At 37.0% G+C, this 13429-nt stretch overlaps 1 pseudogene; it reads right to left on the bottom strand.

The window, feature by feature from the left end:
* Positions 1–594: 594 nt before the first annotated feature.
* Positions 595–11025, bottom strand: LOC116632156 (annotated as a pseudogene).
* Positions 11026–13429: the final 2404 nt, after the last annotated feature.

The following is a 13429-nucleotide window of genomic DNA, read 5'->3' as shown; positions in this document are numbered from 1 at the left end:
CTTAATATTTTTTTTAAGTTAATGGTCTTTTTTATTGGAAAAAAAAAGACTAGCATTTACAACTTGGAATGGACATAAATTGTAATTTCTTGATCAGCAGTGTTGATGCTTGTGCTGAAGTCCACAGCCACAACCTACTCTGCTGGCTCCAAGTCATGGTTCAGGAGGTTTTAAAAACAGAGAGTCCCAAGATGCTCCCTTGGTAAAGGTTTCTTTAAAAAAAAAAAAAAAGTGTGAATGGTGACAGCCTGACACCCATTTCACTCTAGGACAACACGGGACAATGCTAAACCAACACACACAGCATGCCACCGGGATGAGTGTCATGGTCACCACAGGTGGGAGTGCCCAGAAGTGCGAGAGGGCTGTCCTGCTAAGTGGGGCTATGTCTAGACAGTTTATCCTTCACTCATTTTTCTGCACAGCATCCTGAGGTAAACCAATTTTAAATGTTTTGTTTTCAGTAAAGCAGTTATGACAATTTATACTAACAAGTTGAACTAGAACCCATTTGAAGAAGTTTTAAATTTGTTTTTTTCATTTTTTGTTTTTAATACAAATGCCTGACTGTGCTCAATTGTCAAGCTGCTTGCATGAAAAACTGGCCAGCCCAAACAGTGTATTAATCATGAGCAAGTGGAACTGCAAGGAGTCCATTAGGTGCTTCCTTATCATTAAGGTAGTACAAGTATTTATATGGTAAAACTGATGTGTAGCTTGATCTTTAGGGGACAGGACCACCAACCAATACATGCAGATTTTGTGTGTGTGGACAGAAGGTACTTTTGACATTCAGTTTTGCTATATAGAAACAGAATGAGTAAAATGAACTTTTTCTTTTTTTTTTGCAAGAGGTAAGTAAAAGATTCAATTTGATTCTTCTAGAAGGGAGGAAAGGAGTTGAAAGTAGGCCTTCATTTAGCAGTCATCATCCGTACGAATTCTTCATAGTTGACTTGCCCATCTCCATCAATATCTGCTTCTCTGATCATTTTTTTTTGGGGGGGGGTGTATATAACGTTCTTTTTTAAAAATTTTTTATTGTTATGTTAATCACCATACATGACATCATTAGTTTTTGATGTAGTGTTCCATCTGATCATTTCATCTACTTCTTCATCTGTTAGTTTTTCTCCTAAGTTGGTCATGACATGACGTAGCTCCGCCGTGCTGACATAACCGTTGCCATCCTTGTCAAAGACTCGGAATGCCTCGTGAATTTCTTCTTCACTGTCTGTATCTTTCATTTTTCTAGCCATCATAGTCAAAAATTCTGGGAAGTCTACGGTGCATTTCCGTCAGCATCCACCTCGTTGATCATATCCCGCCATTCGGCTTCTGTTGGGTTCTGACCCAGTGACCTCATGACAATTCCAAGTTCCTTTGTTGTGATGGTGCCATCGCCATCTTTGTCAAATAGGGAGAAAGCTTCCTTGAACTCAGCAATCTGTTCTTCGGTCAGCTGAGCAGCCCTGGTGCGAGCAAAGGGAAGAAGAGCAGAGGGAGCGAGGGCGGCTGCACCGGCGCAGGGGCTGTGAGGGCGGGGGCGCCTCCGCCGCTGCTGCTAAGGAGAGATGAGCGTTCAGCGCTGTGCGGGCCACTGGCCGCCACCTGACTGCGAAGGGCGCCGCGCCCGCGAGGCTCCGAGCACCACTGCCCAGAATGCTTAATATTTTTAAGGTGGAAATGCTACTCCAATTGATCTACAGACTCAATATAAACACTACCAAAATCCCAAATTTCTTCTTCATAGAAATTGACAAGATAAAAGTATTATGGAAAATCGTGCGATGAAGAATAGCCAAAATCTTAAAAAAGGACAAAGTTGGACGTTTCACACTTCTCGATTTTAAAAATTTGGTATGAAGTTATGTAATGAAAACAACGTGGTACTGACACAGGGTAGACATATAGATCAATGTAAGAGAATCAAGAGCCAGAAATAAACCTTCACATTTATGGTAAATTGATTTTGACAAGTGTGCCGAGACAATTTAATGGGGAAAGAAAAGTGTTTTCAAAAACCATGTTGGGAAAATTGGAATTCCACATGCGAAAAAATAAAGTTGAAATCCTTGCAACATACACAGCAATTAACTCAAAATGGAATGTAGATTTAAATTTAAGACCTAAAACTATAAAAGGGAAGAGAAACAAAAACATAATTAAACTATTGGGACTATACCAAAATTAAAAGCTTTTACACAGCAAAGGGAACCGTCAACAACACAAAAAGGCAACCTACTGAGTGCGAGAAGATATTTGCAAATAATATATCTGATAAAGGATTAATATCCAAAGTATATAAAGAACTTACTCAATTTAATATATAAAAAAACAACAACCAAACAACTTATGTGTGGAATTTAAGGAGCAAAACAAAGAAAAAAAAAGAAAGAAACAAAAAAACAGACTCTCAAATATAGAGAACAAACTGGTGGTTGCCAGAGGGCACATGGTGGGGGGAATGGGTGAAATAGCAAAGGGGATTAAAATAAAATTAAAATAAAATGAAATAAAATGAAAAGACAATCCATGTAATGGAAGAAAAGTTCTGCGAGTTATGTAGCTGATGAGACCTGTGGCTGGAATATATAAAGAACTCTTATAAATAAATAATAAAAAGATAAAATAGCCCATTTTTTAAAAATGGGACAAAGATGTGAATCTATATTTATCTAAAAAAGATCTACAAATGACTAAAAAGTACACAAGAGATGTTTTACAAGATTAGCTCTAGAGAAATGTAAATCAAAACCACAATGAGATACCACTTCACAGCCACTAGGATGGTTATAATAAAAATACTCAGATGTGACTGTAAAGCAGGGCAGCTGCTTTGGAAAACAGTTTGACAGTTGCTCAAAATGTTAAAAATAGAGTTCACCATTGGGCGATAACAATATTTTAAAGTTTATTGAGTTGATGTTTGTATAACTCTACAAATACACTGGACACCAGTGAATTGTACACCTTAGATGCATGACTTGTATCTATGTGAATTATATATTAATAATGCTCTTACATAAAAACAAAACAAAAACCTATACATAGTGTCTGTAGCAGCTTCATTTGTAGTCACTAAACACTGAAACAACCCAAATATCCCTGAACTAGGAAATGTATAAACAAACAAAAATAAACAAAAGAAAAAGAAACTAATGATACATGCTACCCTATGGATGAATCTCAGATGCACATTTTGGAAAAGGCAAAGCTATAGTGATGGAGCATAGACTAGTGGCTACGTGGGTAATAAATCCTGGGAGGTTTGACTGCAAAAGGATAGCCTGAGGGGCTTTTGGGGGTGATGGAACTCCTCTGTGTAGTGATTTTGCTGGTGATTACACGATTCTACACAAGTCAAAAATTTTAGACTCCTAAAAGTGTTTATTTCATTTTCAATAAATCTAATAATGATGCAATTTAAACAAACAGGGCAAATTTTCCCTGTGCTTTATTTGTGCCAGGCAGGCATTCTTTTAGGGTCTTTAATGTTGCTAGTCCTAGCAATGACAGCACAGAGTTAGACACTATTATTTTCACATTCATGTAACAAATGAGAAACTAAAGGTTTGGGAGCTTGAGAAACTTAATCAAAGCCACAGAACTAATACCTTGGAGCAGGGGATTTGAACCCAACAATGTGATACTAGGTCTTAGTCCATTTGTACTGTTATAACCAAATACCAGAGACCAAGGGGCTTGTAAACAACTGACATTAGTTTCTCACTGTTCTGGGGACTGGAAAGTCCAAGATCAAGGTGCCTTTGGACTCAGTGTCTGGTGAGACCAGCTTCCTCAATGATAGCCATCTTCTTGCTGTCATCTCACCTGGCTGAACAGATAAGGGACCGTTCTTGGACCACTTTTCTAAGGGCCTAATTCCATTCATAAGGATTCCACCCTCATGACCTAATCACCCCCCAAAGGCTCCACCTGCAAATACCATCACATTGGAGGTTAGGATTTCAGTGTATTTATTTTGGAGAGACATAGACATACAAATCATAGCACACTAGGAACCAGATCTTAATCTTTATACATAATGCCTTTCCATACATTGTGTTTTCTCATATGTTCAGAAAAAAAAAAAAAAATGCCTGTAAAGGAAGTGGGTTAGGATAATCACTGCTCCATGCTTGGGAACTACAAAATCAACAAAATTTGTACTTTAAAATTTTTTTTTACTTTAACTTTTTATTGAAGTTCAACATGTTTCAGAAAAATGAACAATTTATAAGTATATAGCTCAACAGATTTTCACAGCCCCCAAACACTTGTGTAACCAATATTCAGATCAAAAAACAGAACATTCGAGGCCCCTTTTCTCCACCTGCCCCTAGAAGTCCCTCATGCCCCTTCTGGCTACTACCCTTCCATAAATTCTGACTTCTAAGATCATAGATTAGCTTTGCCTGTTCTTGAACTTCATATAAATGGAATTATACAGTGTGTGCCCATTTGTGCTGGCTTCTTTTGCTTGGCACAATGTTGTTGTGCGTATCAGTCATTCTTATTGTTATGTAGTATTCCATTATGTGACTATAACATACTTTATTTACCATTTTGTTGATGGGCATTTGGGTGGTTTCCAAGTTTGGGGCTGTTGTGAACAGTCTTGTTATAAGAATTTGTGCACTTGCCCTTGGATGAACATATGAATGCATTTATGTTGGTATGTTCCTGGGAGTGGAACTGCTGAATCATAAAATCTTTAGTTATTTTTACATAAAATTTATAGTTTGACAAGTCATTTGAAGACCTCTGAAAAGGATCAAGGGACCTGTGTCTGAATGCATCTCTGTCCAACAAGCTGACACAAATATTCAGTGAAGAATAAACATTTTTTGATGTGGTGCTAAGGTCATAGGTAAGTTCTACCTCTTTCTGATCTTGTACCATGGTATGAATTTTGGGTACAGATTCTAGCTCATGTGTTGGGATACACTCTACATTGTTTGTGAATATTTTTAAGGTTACCTCCCTAAACCCTCCAGAATTTTTTTCCTAATTCAGAATTATTTCTCATAATCTATATAGTCAAAAGTTCTCCAAAATAATAAACTAGCACATATACTAGCTTTTTATTCCAGATGTTTTGACAAATGCAAATCACTACAGTTGTATTAATTACACAGTTATCTTTAATTATTAAATAATACAAACCAACTATATCCTCATGTTGGCTCAAGGGTAGTGAAATTTAAGTTTCTGAAAACTAAACTTGATGTCTTCAATCATTCAGAATAAAATGTACCTGCTTCCTTCTTTTGGGCTAAATTGAGTATTATTTATTTTAACTGTTTATTTACCTGAACTCTTTGATTCCAATATAATTTAGCCTTTAAGCTGAGTAGACATTTATTATATTTTAATCTGACAAAAGAATTCAGAACATTTCAGCATCTTAACCAAAGGTGGGGAGAGAACAATTAAAAAGAAAACTTCAGAATTGATTTTCACAAGAGAAGTTTCCGATCTGTGTTATTTACCATCCCACATTTTTAGTCTAATCTAATCCTGATAAAAAGCTATATCAATTTCACATTTTTAGGGATGAACTATACCAAAATCAAACACATGTTCATGGGAAAGTCTAATGTTTGTTTTCTTCCTTCAGATAAAGTCATTCAGATTTTGTCAGTAATCTCTTTTTCATCTTTGGGTTTACATTCCATCTTTAATTGATTTCAACAAGCTTCTTTATATGCCAATCAATAACAGGACATTGACATGTAGAAGTGAAATTCAGTAACTACTGGCCTTTTTTAAATATGAGAGATGATGCCTTTTTTAGGGGATAAATTAAAACATTATCAGTAAATAATTTTGTATTTCTCATCACTTTATGGCATATAATATTATAATATTGTATTCAAATGATTTATCAACAACAAAAATGTTCTAAAATATATTCTTGAATAATTATTCTTTATTTAATTCTAATTAGTTGAGCAGTCAATGCACCCTCTTCAATCATCTGTCATACTACAGATCTTTTAAAATTAAGCCTCACTTTCCAATGTTCTAGTATTTTAACCATTGAACCAACCTATAGATTCTATTATTTGCCAAAACAACTTACCTCTTACTATCCAATGAGAGCAGAGTGTGCTTCATTTATAAAACTTATCACTGAATTTCATTGATCATAATTATGTTGTAACTATAAAATCCAGCATTATTTTTAACTTTTCTACATTTATTTGTAACCATTTGCAATTTCTTAAGCAATATAACAATGAAATATAACATTGATCCTGTGGGAAATCAATCTTTAATTTTCTTAAAATATACACCTAGTTCATTAAAATAAGAGAGATTTGGACTATCAAACTTGAGGGCATCTTTATGACAACATAATGTAATTGTCTCTTTTATGTTTACTAAAACTATGTGGTATCCATTCACAGGACTCAGTACATTCTTTTTTCTTGTTCCTTAACATATCTAAACTTTATTATCACCTCATTTTTTTTAAAGATTTTATTTATTCATTTATTTGAGAGAGAGAGCACATGAGAGGGGGGAGGGTCAGAGGGAGAAGCAGACTCCCCGCCGAGCAGGGAGCCCGATGCGGGACTTGATCCCAGGACTCCAGGATCATGACCTGAGCCGAAGGCAGTCGCTCAACCGACTGAGCCACCCAGGCGCCCCTCACCTCATTTTATCTTGTGTTTACTCCATAAGCTACACGTACAGTGAAGACAATAGGCACACACAAGGAAGAGGAAACAAATCTCCAAACACCTGTACATCTGTGGCAAAAACGAAGCTGTAGTTAAGAATGTTTCTCTTCTAATGACCAGCTCCTGCACAGTGTCCCTGCTGTCGCAGCTTGCTGATGGACATCATTTACATTCTATTACTCATTAGGATTTCCCTTTGGAGTAATTCACATTAGGGTTACTGAAAGACCCTCCTGTCCATATTCTCCTAGAGCTCTGTGGTTAGAGCATATCATGAATCTCTCTATTAATTACTCCCTTTACAATTTAAGCTGGAAATTTTTGAAACTTGAGAATGTTTTATTCCATAAACCACAATTGTCATTAAGTAGAACAAATAGGAACCAGAAAAATAAGTGTTGAGATTTTCTCGAATATGTCTAAGAGTCTGGTTCTTAATATACTTGCCAGTTTCTTTTAACTTTTTGGACCCTAATAACTTGAATTTCACATATCAGGGAGAATATTGCAGCATGAAGAAATGTTGAATGTGGTAAGGTAATTGAAGAGCTGGTGCCTCTTTTGTGAAAGAATATTGTATTCTTTATGATCATCCTGATTATTACTAAGTGGCCCATGTAGTTATTCTGTAGTATATAAAAAGTCAGAATCTGTTCCATAATTCCCATTTCTTTAATTGTTGGAGAGAAATGTACTATAAGCTCAAGTTTCAACTCCTCAAGTTTGGGAACTGTTATATATTATTTTTAGTTTGAGTTACAGTTCATATTACCTTACACAATATTCTTTAAGGATATAAGAGATTTGAGGGATGGCTGGAATGTCTTCCTCGAAACTCTGAAACTTTCTCTTTTTCTCTCTCTCTGAAACCAAATCCTTTATCACATTTTCCCAAATTAATTAAAAAGTTAAAAATTAAATCTTACTTTTGTCCCCCACATTAATCCTAAGTAGATCAGTTATTTTGCCCATATTAATGGGAGCATAGCACTGGTGAGATTTAATTTCAAACTTTTGTAATTATAGCTAAAATTAAATTTTACCATGGATGAATTGTCCATGTCCTAGATGAGAGCAGACTAGGAGGATTAGCAATTGGACCTCCAGGATGACTTATGTTATCTTCGATAATTAATTAAAATCAATGTGTAGAGGCCTATATGTGGAAATTTAAGGAGTTTCCAAGCAGGAATTTTTCAAATTCTCTTACAAGTTTGGTGTAAGGCATGCAGGAGTTCAGCATGTTTCAGAAAAATGAACAGCACTTTGAGAAAACTCCAGAAGATCTAAAGTAGTGCAGTGAACCTAGACTACCTTACTCTGGTTACTGAATTAAGCAGGATTAGCAGGAATACTGTAGAAGTTTCATAAAGTTAAGAAACATGAGTTTTGTTTCTCTAATGGCTAAATAGCTGAAAAGCCACAATAGGGACTGAAGAGACTGGATAATTTATCCTTTCTTTAAAAAAAAAAAAAGACTTTATTTGTCAGAGAGAGAGAGTGTGTACGGGCAGGGGGGAGGGGCAGAGGGAGAGGGAGAAGCAGGCTCCCCGCTGAGCAAGGAGCCCTTTGCCAGACTCGATCCCTGCACCCTGGGATCATGACCTGAGCCACCCAGGCGTCCCTGGATAATTTATCCTTAAAATTGAGTCTGTATGGAGAATTATAGGAAAATGGGGGATAAAATCTGTTAACTCTGAAGAATCTCTTTAAGTAGAAGCAAACACAATAACAAAATTTCTGGTTAAATCTTCAAATGTAAATGGAGAAAGGTGTAAATGTAGTGACAATGTAGACACTGTACAACAAAATATTATTTAAAAAGCATTGTCCAAAGAAAGTGTTTGAAACATTGGAGGAGAGAGGCCTTATAAATTTCCAAAGTAGTAATCATAGTAATCAGAGCAAACAAGCATTAACAAGTGCAGTGACTAAACAACTAAGGGGTTCTCCTGGATGTTTAGCTATTTTATAAATGCCACACCAGAGCAGTGTGTCACTCCATTAAAAAGTCCAGCTGGGCATCTGTTTCCCTGGCCCTGGCAGCCCTAAGTTTCCAAGTGCAAGGTTGTACTTAGAACGGCAGCTTCCCCTTCTTACAGCCAGTGCTGATGTGTTCCTGCATGTGTCTTCCTAGCAGTGACAGTAACTGTAATGTGGGCGGATGTATTCTGAAGACTTCCATCTTGACATCTGTCCGGTCTTGCTGTGCACACCCTTCCTGACTGCAACTTAAGAAAGAACATTTTCACACTGCTACTGAGGAATTTGTTAAAGTTTTTTTTTTTTCATAAATTAATTACACTATGAATGGCAAAAAGTGGAAGACTTACACCTTGCCTATAATCTCATAGCAATTGTGTTTGTGTTGAGAGGGAATAGGGTCGATCTTTTTTTTGCTTATTCTATTCTAACATGCTTTTACTGTAGATTTGGTTAATTTTTTTTCCTTCAACTCTTCCTTTAATATTTTCTTATAATATCTGGTTCTGGTCATTTGAGTTTTCAGAGCGGGCTGAGTCACCCTCTACTACCAGCCAGGTAAGCCTTAGATTTAACTTGAAAAATAGTTAAAATATACACCCACTTCTAAGCCTGGTGATTTGTTAATATGACTGAATTAGGAAGCATGTCCTGTCCTCTTTGCCTGATTTTGTGCTCATGCTAGCCATGCTCTGCTTTTTCTCTCAGTTCTATCTATCATTAGTGACAGGTGTAGCCTCAGTGTCCAAAGAAGTCTTCTTAGTGTACTCCAAGACCCTGCACTTTCCCCCTCTACACTCATAGCATTTCACACCTGGCTTCTTCAACTGAAAACTATCTTGAATTGCTATGTGGCCTCTCCTGTGGTCTTGAATTAATAGCTAATGTTGGTATTTTACTAAGCTTTCCATGTATGTTTATTGCATCTCTACAACTAGACTGTGATATACACAATATGCATTTCTGTATCTTGCCCATCTTTCTCCCATCCTACCCCCAGATGAACTATGACAGTGTCTTGAATGTAACAGTTGCTAATTAACAGTTGTTAATTCACATTTTAGTTGCCGATTCTGAGTAGAAAAGATCAAATCTAATTCCCCATCTATAATAGCTTAGATGTTTTTAATAATCTGATCAGAGCTAGCAGATATATGGCCAAAGAGAATTGAGGGAATGAAAGTTGAAAAAATATTCTGTTGGGGAGTACTAACTGAGTTGGTGTCTGCTGCAATTTTGTCTGAGTGGAGGATGATCATCTGAGTGATGTCATTCTGGGAAAATAGTTCATTCATTTTGTCCTAGAATGTAGTAATAATATAATAGCTTTCATAACATTTTTCTAAATGAGAAGCAACATGTTAAAAGCAAAATACACAATGGAGAGCATATAGCCTTCCATGATTATCATCATCTACAATATGATCTAAATCATCAATGCTACCACTATTAGGCCACTAATAATTGACATTTCATAGTCACAAATTTCCCTTGACAGAACAGCATGTCAGACAGCTGTTACCACTGCACTCCATTGCTTCTGCATATTTATATTAACCTCCTTGCTGACCTAAGATCTGTCTTCTGCTTCCAGATACAACAGAAGGAGGCCCTCCGAACTCCAATCTGATAGTTACAGGGCCCACCACCATGGTAGGCAGCAGTCTATGTCCTGAGAACCCATGCCCGTCAGCAAGTTGAATCCTGTGTTAGATTTTATGCTGCACAGCTAGATTTTCACTCAAAAGCCATTGAATACATTAGAAAGATTACTTTGCCCCTTCTGACTCCAGCAGAAGCAATAAACTTGAATGCTATGAAAAGGCTATGAATTGCTGGCCCCTGAGCTTAACAGTTGGAAATAACAACCAACCAGCCTGGCTGTTAGGACAATGTCCATCACTGGCAGTCCACAGGCTCTCACATTCTCTGTCTGCATAGTTTTACTTGGAGCACACATCTTCGCTTTCAGTCACAGAGAGCATTGGCTGGCTCTAGGCTTGTCTTTCCCTGCACAAGGCCCTCAGTTACGCTGACCAGTAAAATGAACATCCCCAAATGCTTCCGTCAGGTTTTCCTATACCTCCAGAGGTTTCTAAGTGCTCTTATCTTGGGATTGATTCCAGTGTGAAGGTTTTGTCAGTAGAAAGGGAATATAACATCTAGATTTTAAAAAGTGACCTATGGGGTTTCCTTTTATTTTAGATATCTAAATAAAACTCCTCAGTGGGACTATCATTTTTATGGTGTTCCTAATCATATGGCCACTCTCTTATGTTTGCCCAGAAATACATTTAATAACTTATACCTACCTGTTCTCTTTTATCTCTTCTTTTAACCTGTTGACCATTTCCTATATGCCAAAAAGAATTCACTATTTCTCAGGTTTTTCCTCACTTCTCAGTTATTCATATTGTGTCATAGCTGTAGACTAAGTTTGTGTCTTTACACTTAACAATCTTCCTTCTACATATTTCCCAGGCTGCTTTATCCTTTACAAGAGTCAGATGTAGACATCAGTCCCCAAAGTGCCCCAGATAATGGAAAGCAAGAGGTCGAGAGGAGGGGGTGAAACCTCCAGACAAAAATGTGTGATGAACAGATTTTCATGGTTTAATGCAGTTGTCTAGACTATGTATCCCTAAGACCTACCACAGCTTTGGGACTAGGTTAGGAATAGGATGAGACATAGAAATGCTATAAACCTAAATAGAGACTAAAAATCTTTGGCAACCGTAACTACACTCCTTCCGCACCAAGAATTACACTCTCTTTAGAGAATAACTGGGAAAAGAAATGTATTCTTCTTTGTGGCAGGAAGGTGAGCACAAGATGTAGGACGTTTTTCTGAGTTAAACAAGGTGGGAATGATGGGGTTGGACTGTTATCTGAAGGAGAGAATAAGCCTCCCTAGCTGAGATACCTCAAGGAGTTTTTCTAATCATAGGAATTTGGGGGGGGGTAAAGTGTCCCATAAAAGAAGAATTTGCTAAATTTTATGGGCTTTTTGGAGGAAAAGACAAGTAAGAGTTTAATACTAAAAGAAGTGTTAACTTAAAAGCACGTCAATCAGTACAGTTTATGAAATAAGATATCACGTGATATCTCTAGAGAGCCATGATTAATTGGTTTGATTGGACTAGCCATAAATAATTACTACTCTTTCTGATATACTCCTACGTGATAGGAACAAGGGACTGTTAAAAACAACAAACATACATGTGCTATGAAAGCCTCACCACCACTTTAGAAGATGGGTGTTGCCCCACTCTAAAGAGGAGGAAAATTAAATGTGGGGATGTTAGGAAATACATTTAAGGTCGCAGAGTTAGTAAGGTGGTAGAGCAACAATGCCTACCCTGTCATCAATATCTTCCATTGAGCTAATGTAGTCACACCTCATAGTGGTTTAAAGAAGTGTAAAGACTGCGGGGTTTTTGTTGTTGTTTGGTTGGTTTTTTTTTGTTCTGTTTTGATTTTACTTTTTAACTAGGGAATAAAAATATTTTACATGATTTTGGGGGGATTAAAATCTTATCAATGAAACTATGTGCTTACTTTGGTGCTGGTATGGGATCGGATCTTTTATTTCCTCCACACAGTCTAGGAATTGTTAAGAGAAAGCAAGATATTTTTCCATGTACTGTGTTATTAGGTGCACTGTCTTTGGAGACCAATATAATTTCTTTATGTTTTCTCCAGAGAAGACAAAATGATGCAGGATTTTCAGTTTGAACCATCCACGCACAACAGAAACAACAGTCGTTTCCATCTGTGTAAACTAGATGACAAACAACTAGCATTATTGGAAGCCAGGTACTTCCCAGGTTTAAATCACTGGAAAAGTAAGATTCTGTCATGTCTCGATAAAGCGTGTCTTTAAAAATAACAAATGCAGTAGCCTCCAAAGAGAATTATGTCAGAAAGAGGAAGCTGGAAAAAGATAGAATCCAATACAAAGTCTGAAATCCTGAACCGTGAATGTATCTTGTGTCAGTGACAAATACGTTAAAAGTCGAAGATGCCTTATTTTACTCGTTTACCCTATGCGATTATATATATGCATCTCAATTGCACGGGTTTAGTTGAAGTTTTATCCTTTTATTTTGCCCCAGTATTCTTCTAGATGAACAAACGAATGGAGAATATATATGTTGCCTAAAGGGCAACCGTAAAGGGCCTGGGGGGTACACACAGCTTTCAGTGATAGATTTAAATGGCCATGAATTTACACTGACCTTACAATGTTCCTGTTTATCCTGAAGTGCACATACCATTTTCCCCCTTTGGTGCCTTGATTAATGACTCTTCACTTCTTTTCTGTAGTTTCTCTTTTCTTAACTTCCCTGTTGATAAGTATGTTTCAATTCGAAAGCAGAGTGTCACCACGGAGTTGAGGGTCACTTCCTGTTGGTCTTAGTTACTTGGAATTGCCAGCCCCCTGGGTTTAGCTTTTACAGTGCTACAAATATTTCATCCTGGTGATGTAGTCCCTGTGACGGGACCACATTGTCTATTATTTTAGATTGAGTGGCCAGTGTTTCCTTTTTTGTATGACACTTGAGTAACATTGTATGACTGTTGACCCTCAAGAAAATGAGATGTGCCTCCCACAAGACAAGAACTGCGCACCAAAACTTCTAAATAATGTTTAAATAGAAGTCACTGCACTAACTCTGGACTATAAATCTATGTATGCTTTCTAAGTTCCTAAACTGAATTTTCCTGACATGCCCCCTGTGCCAGTTCCACTT

Source organism: Phoca vitulina, unplaced genomic scaffold, assembly GCF_004348235.1.
Source record: "Phoca vitulina isolate PV1807 unplaced genomic scaffold, GSC_HSeal_1.0 scaffold1, whole genome shotgun sequence".
Taxonomy (NCBI): domain Eukaryota; kingdom Metazoa; phylum Chordata; class Mammalia; order Carnivora; family Phocidae; genus Phoca; species Phoca vitulina.
The sequence above is the reverse complement of the archived record's forward strand: the minus strand, read 5'-3'. Positions and strand labels throughout refer to the sequence as shown.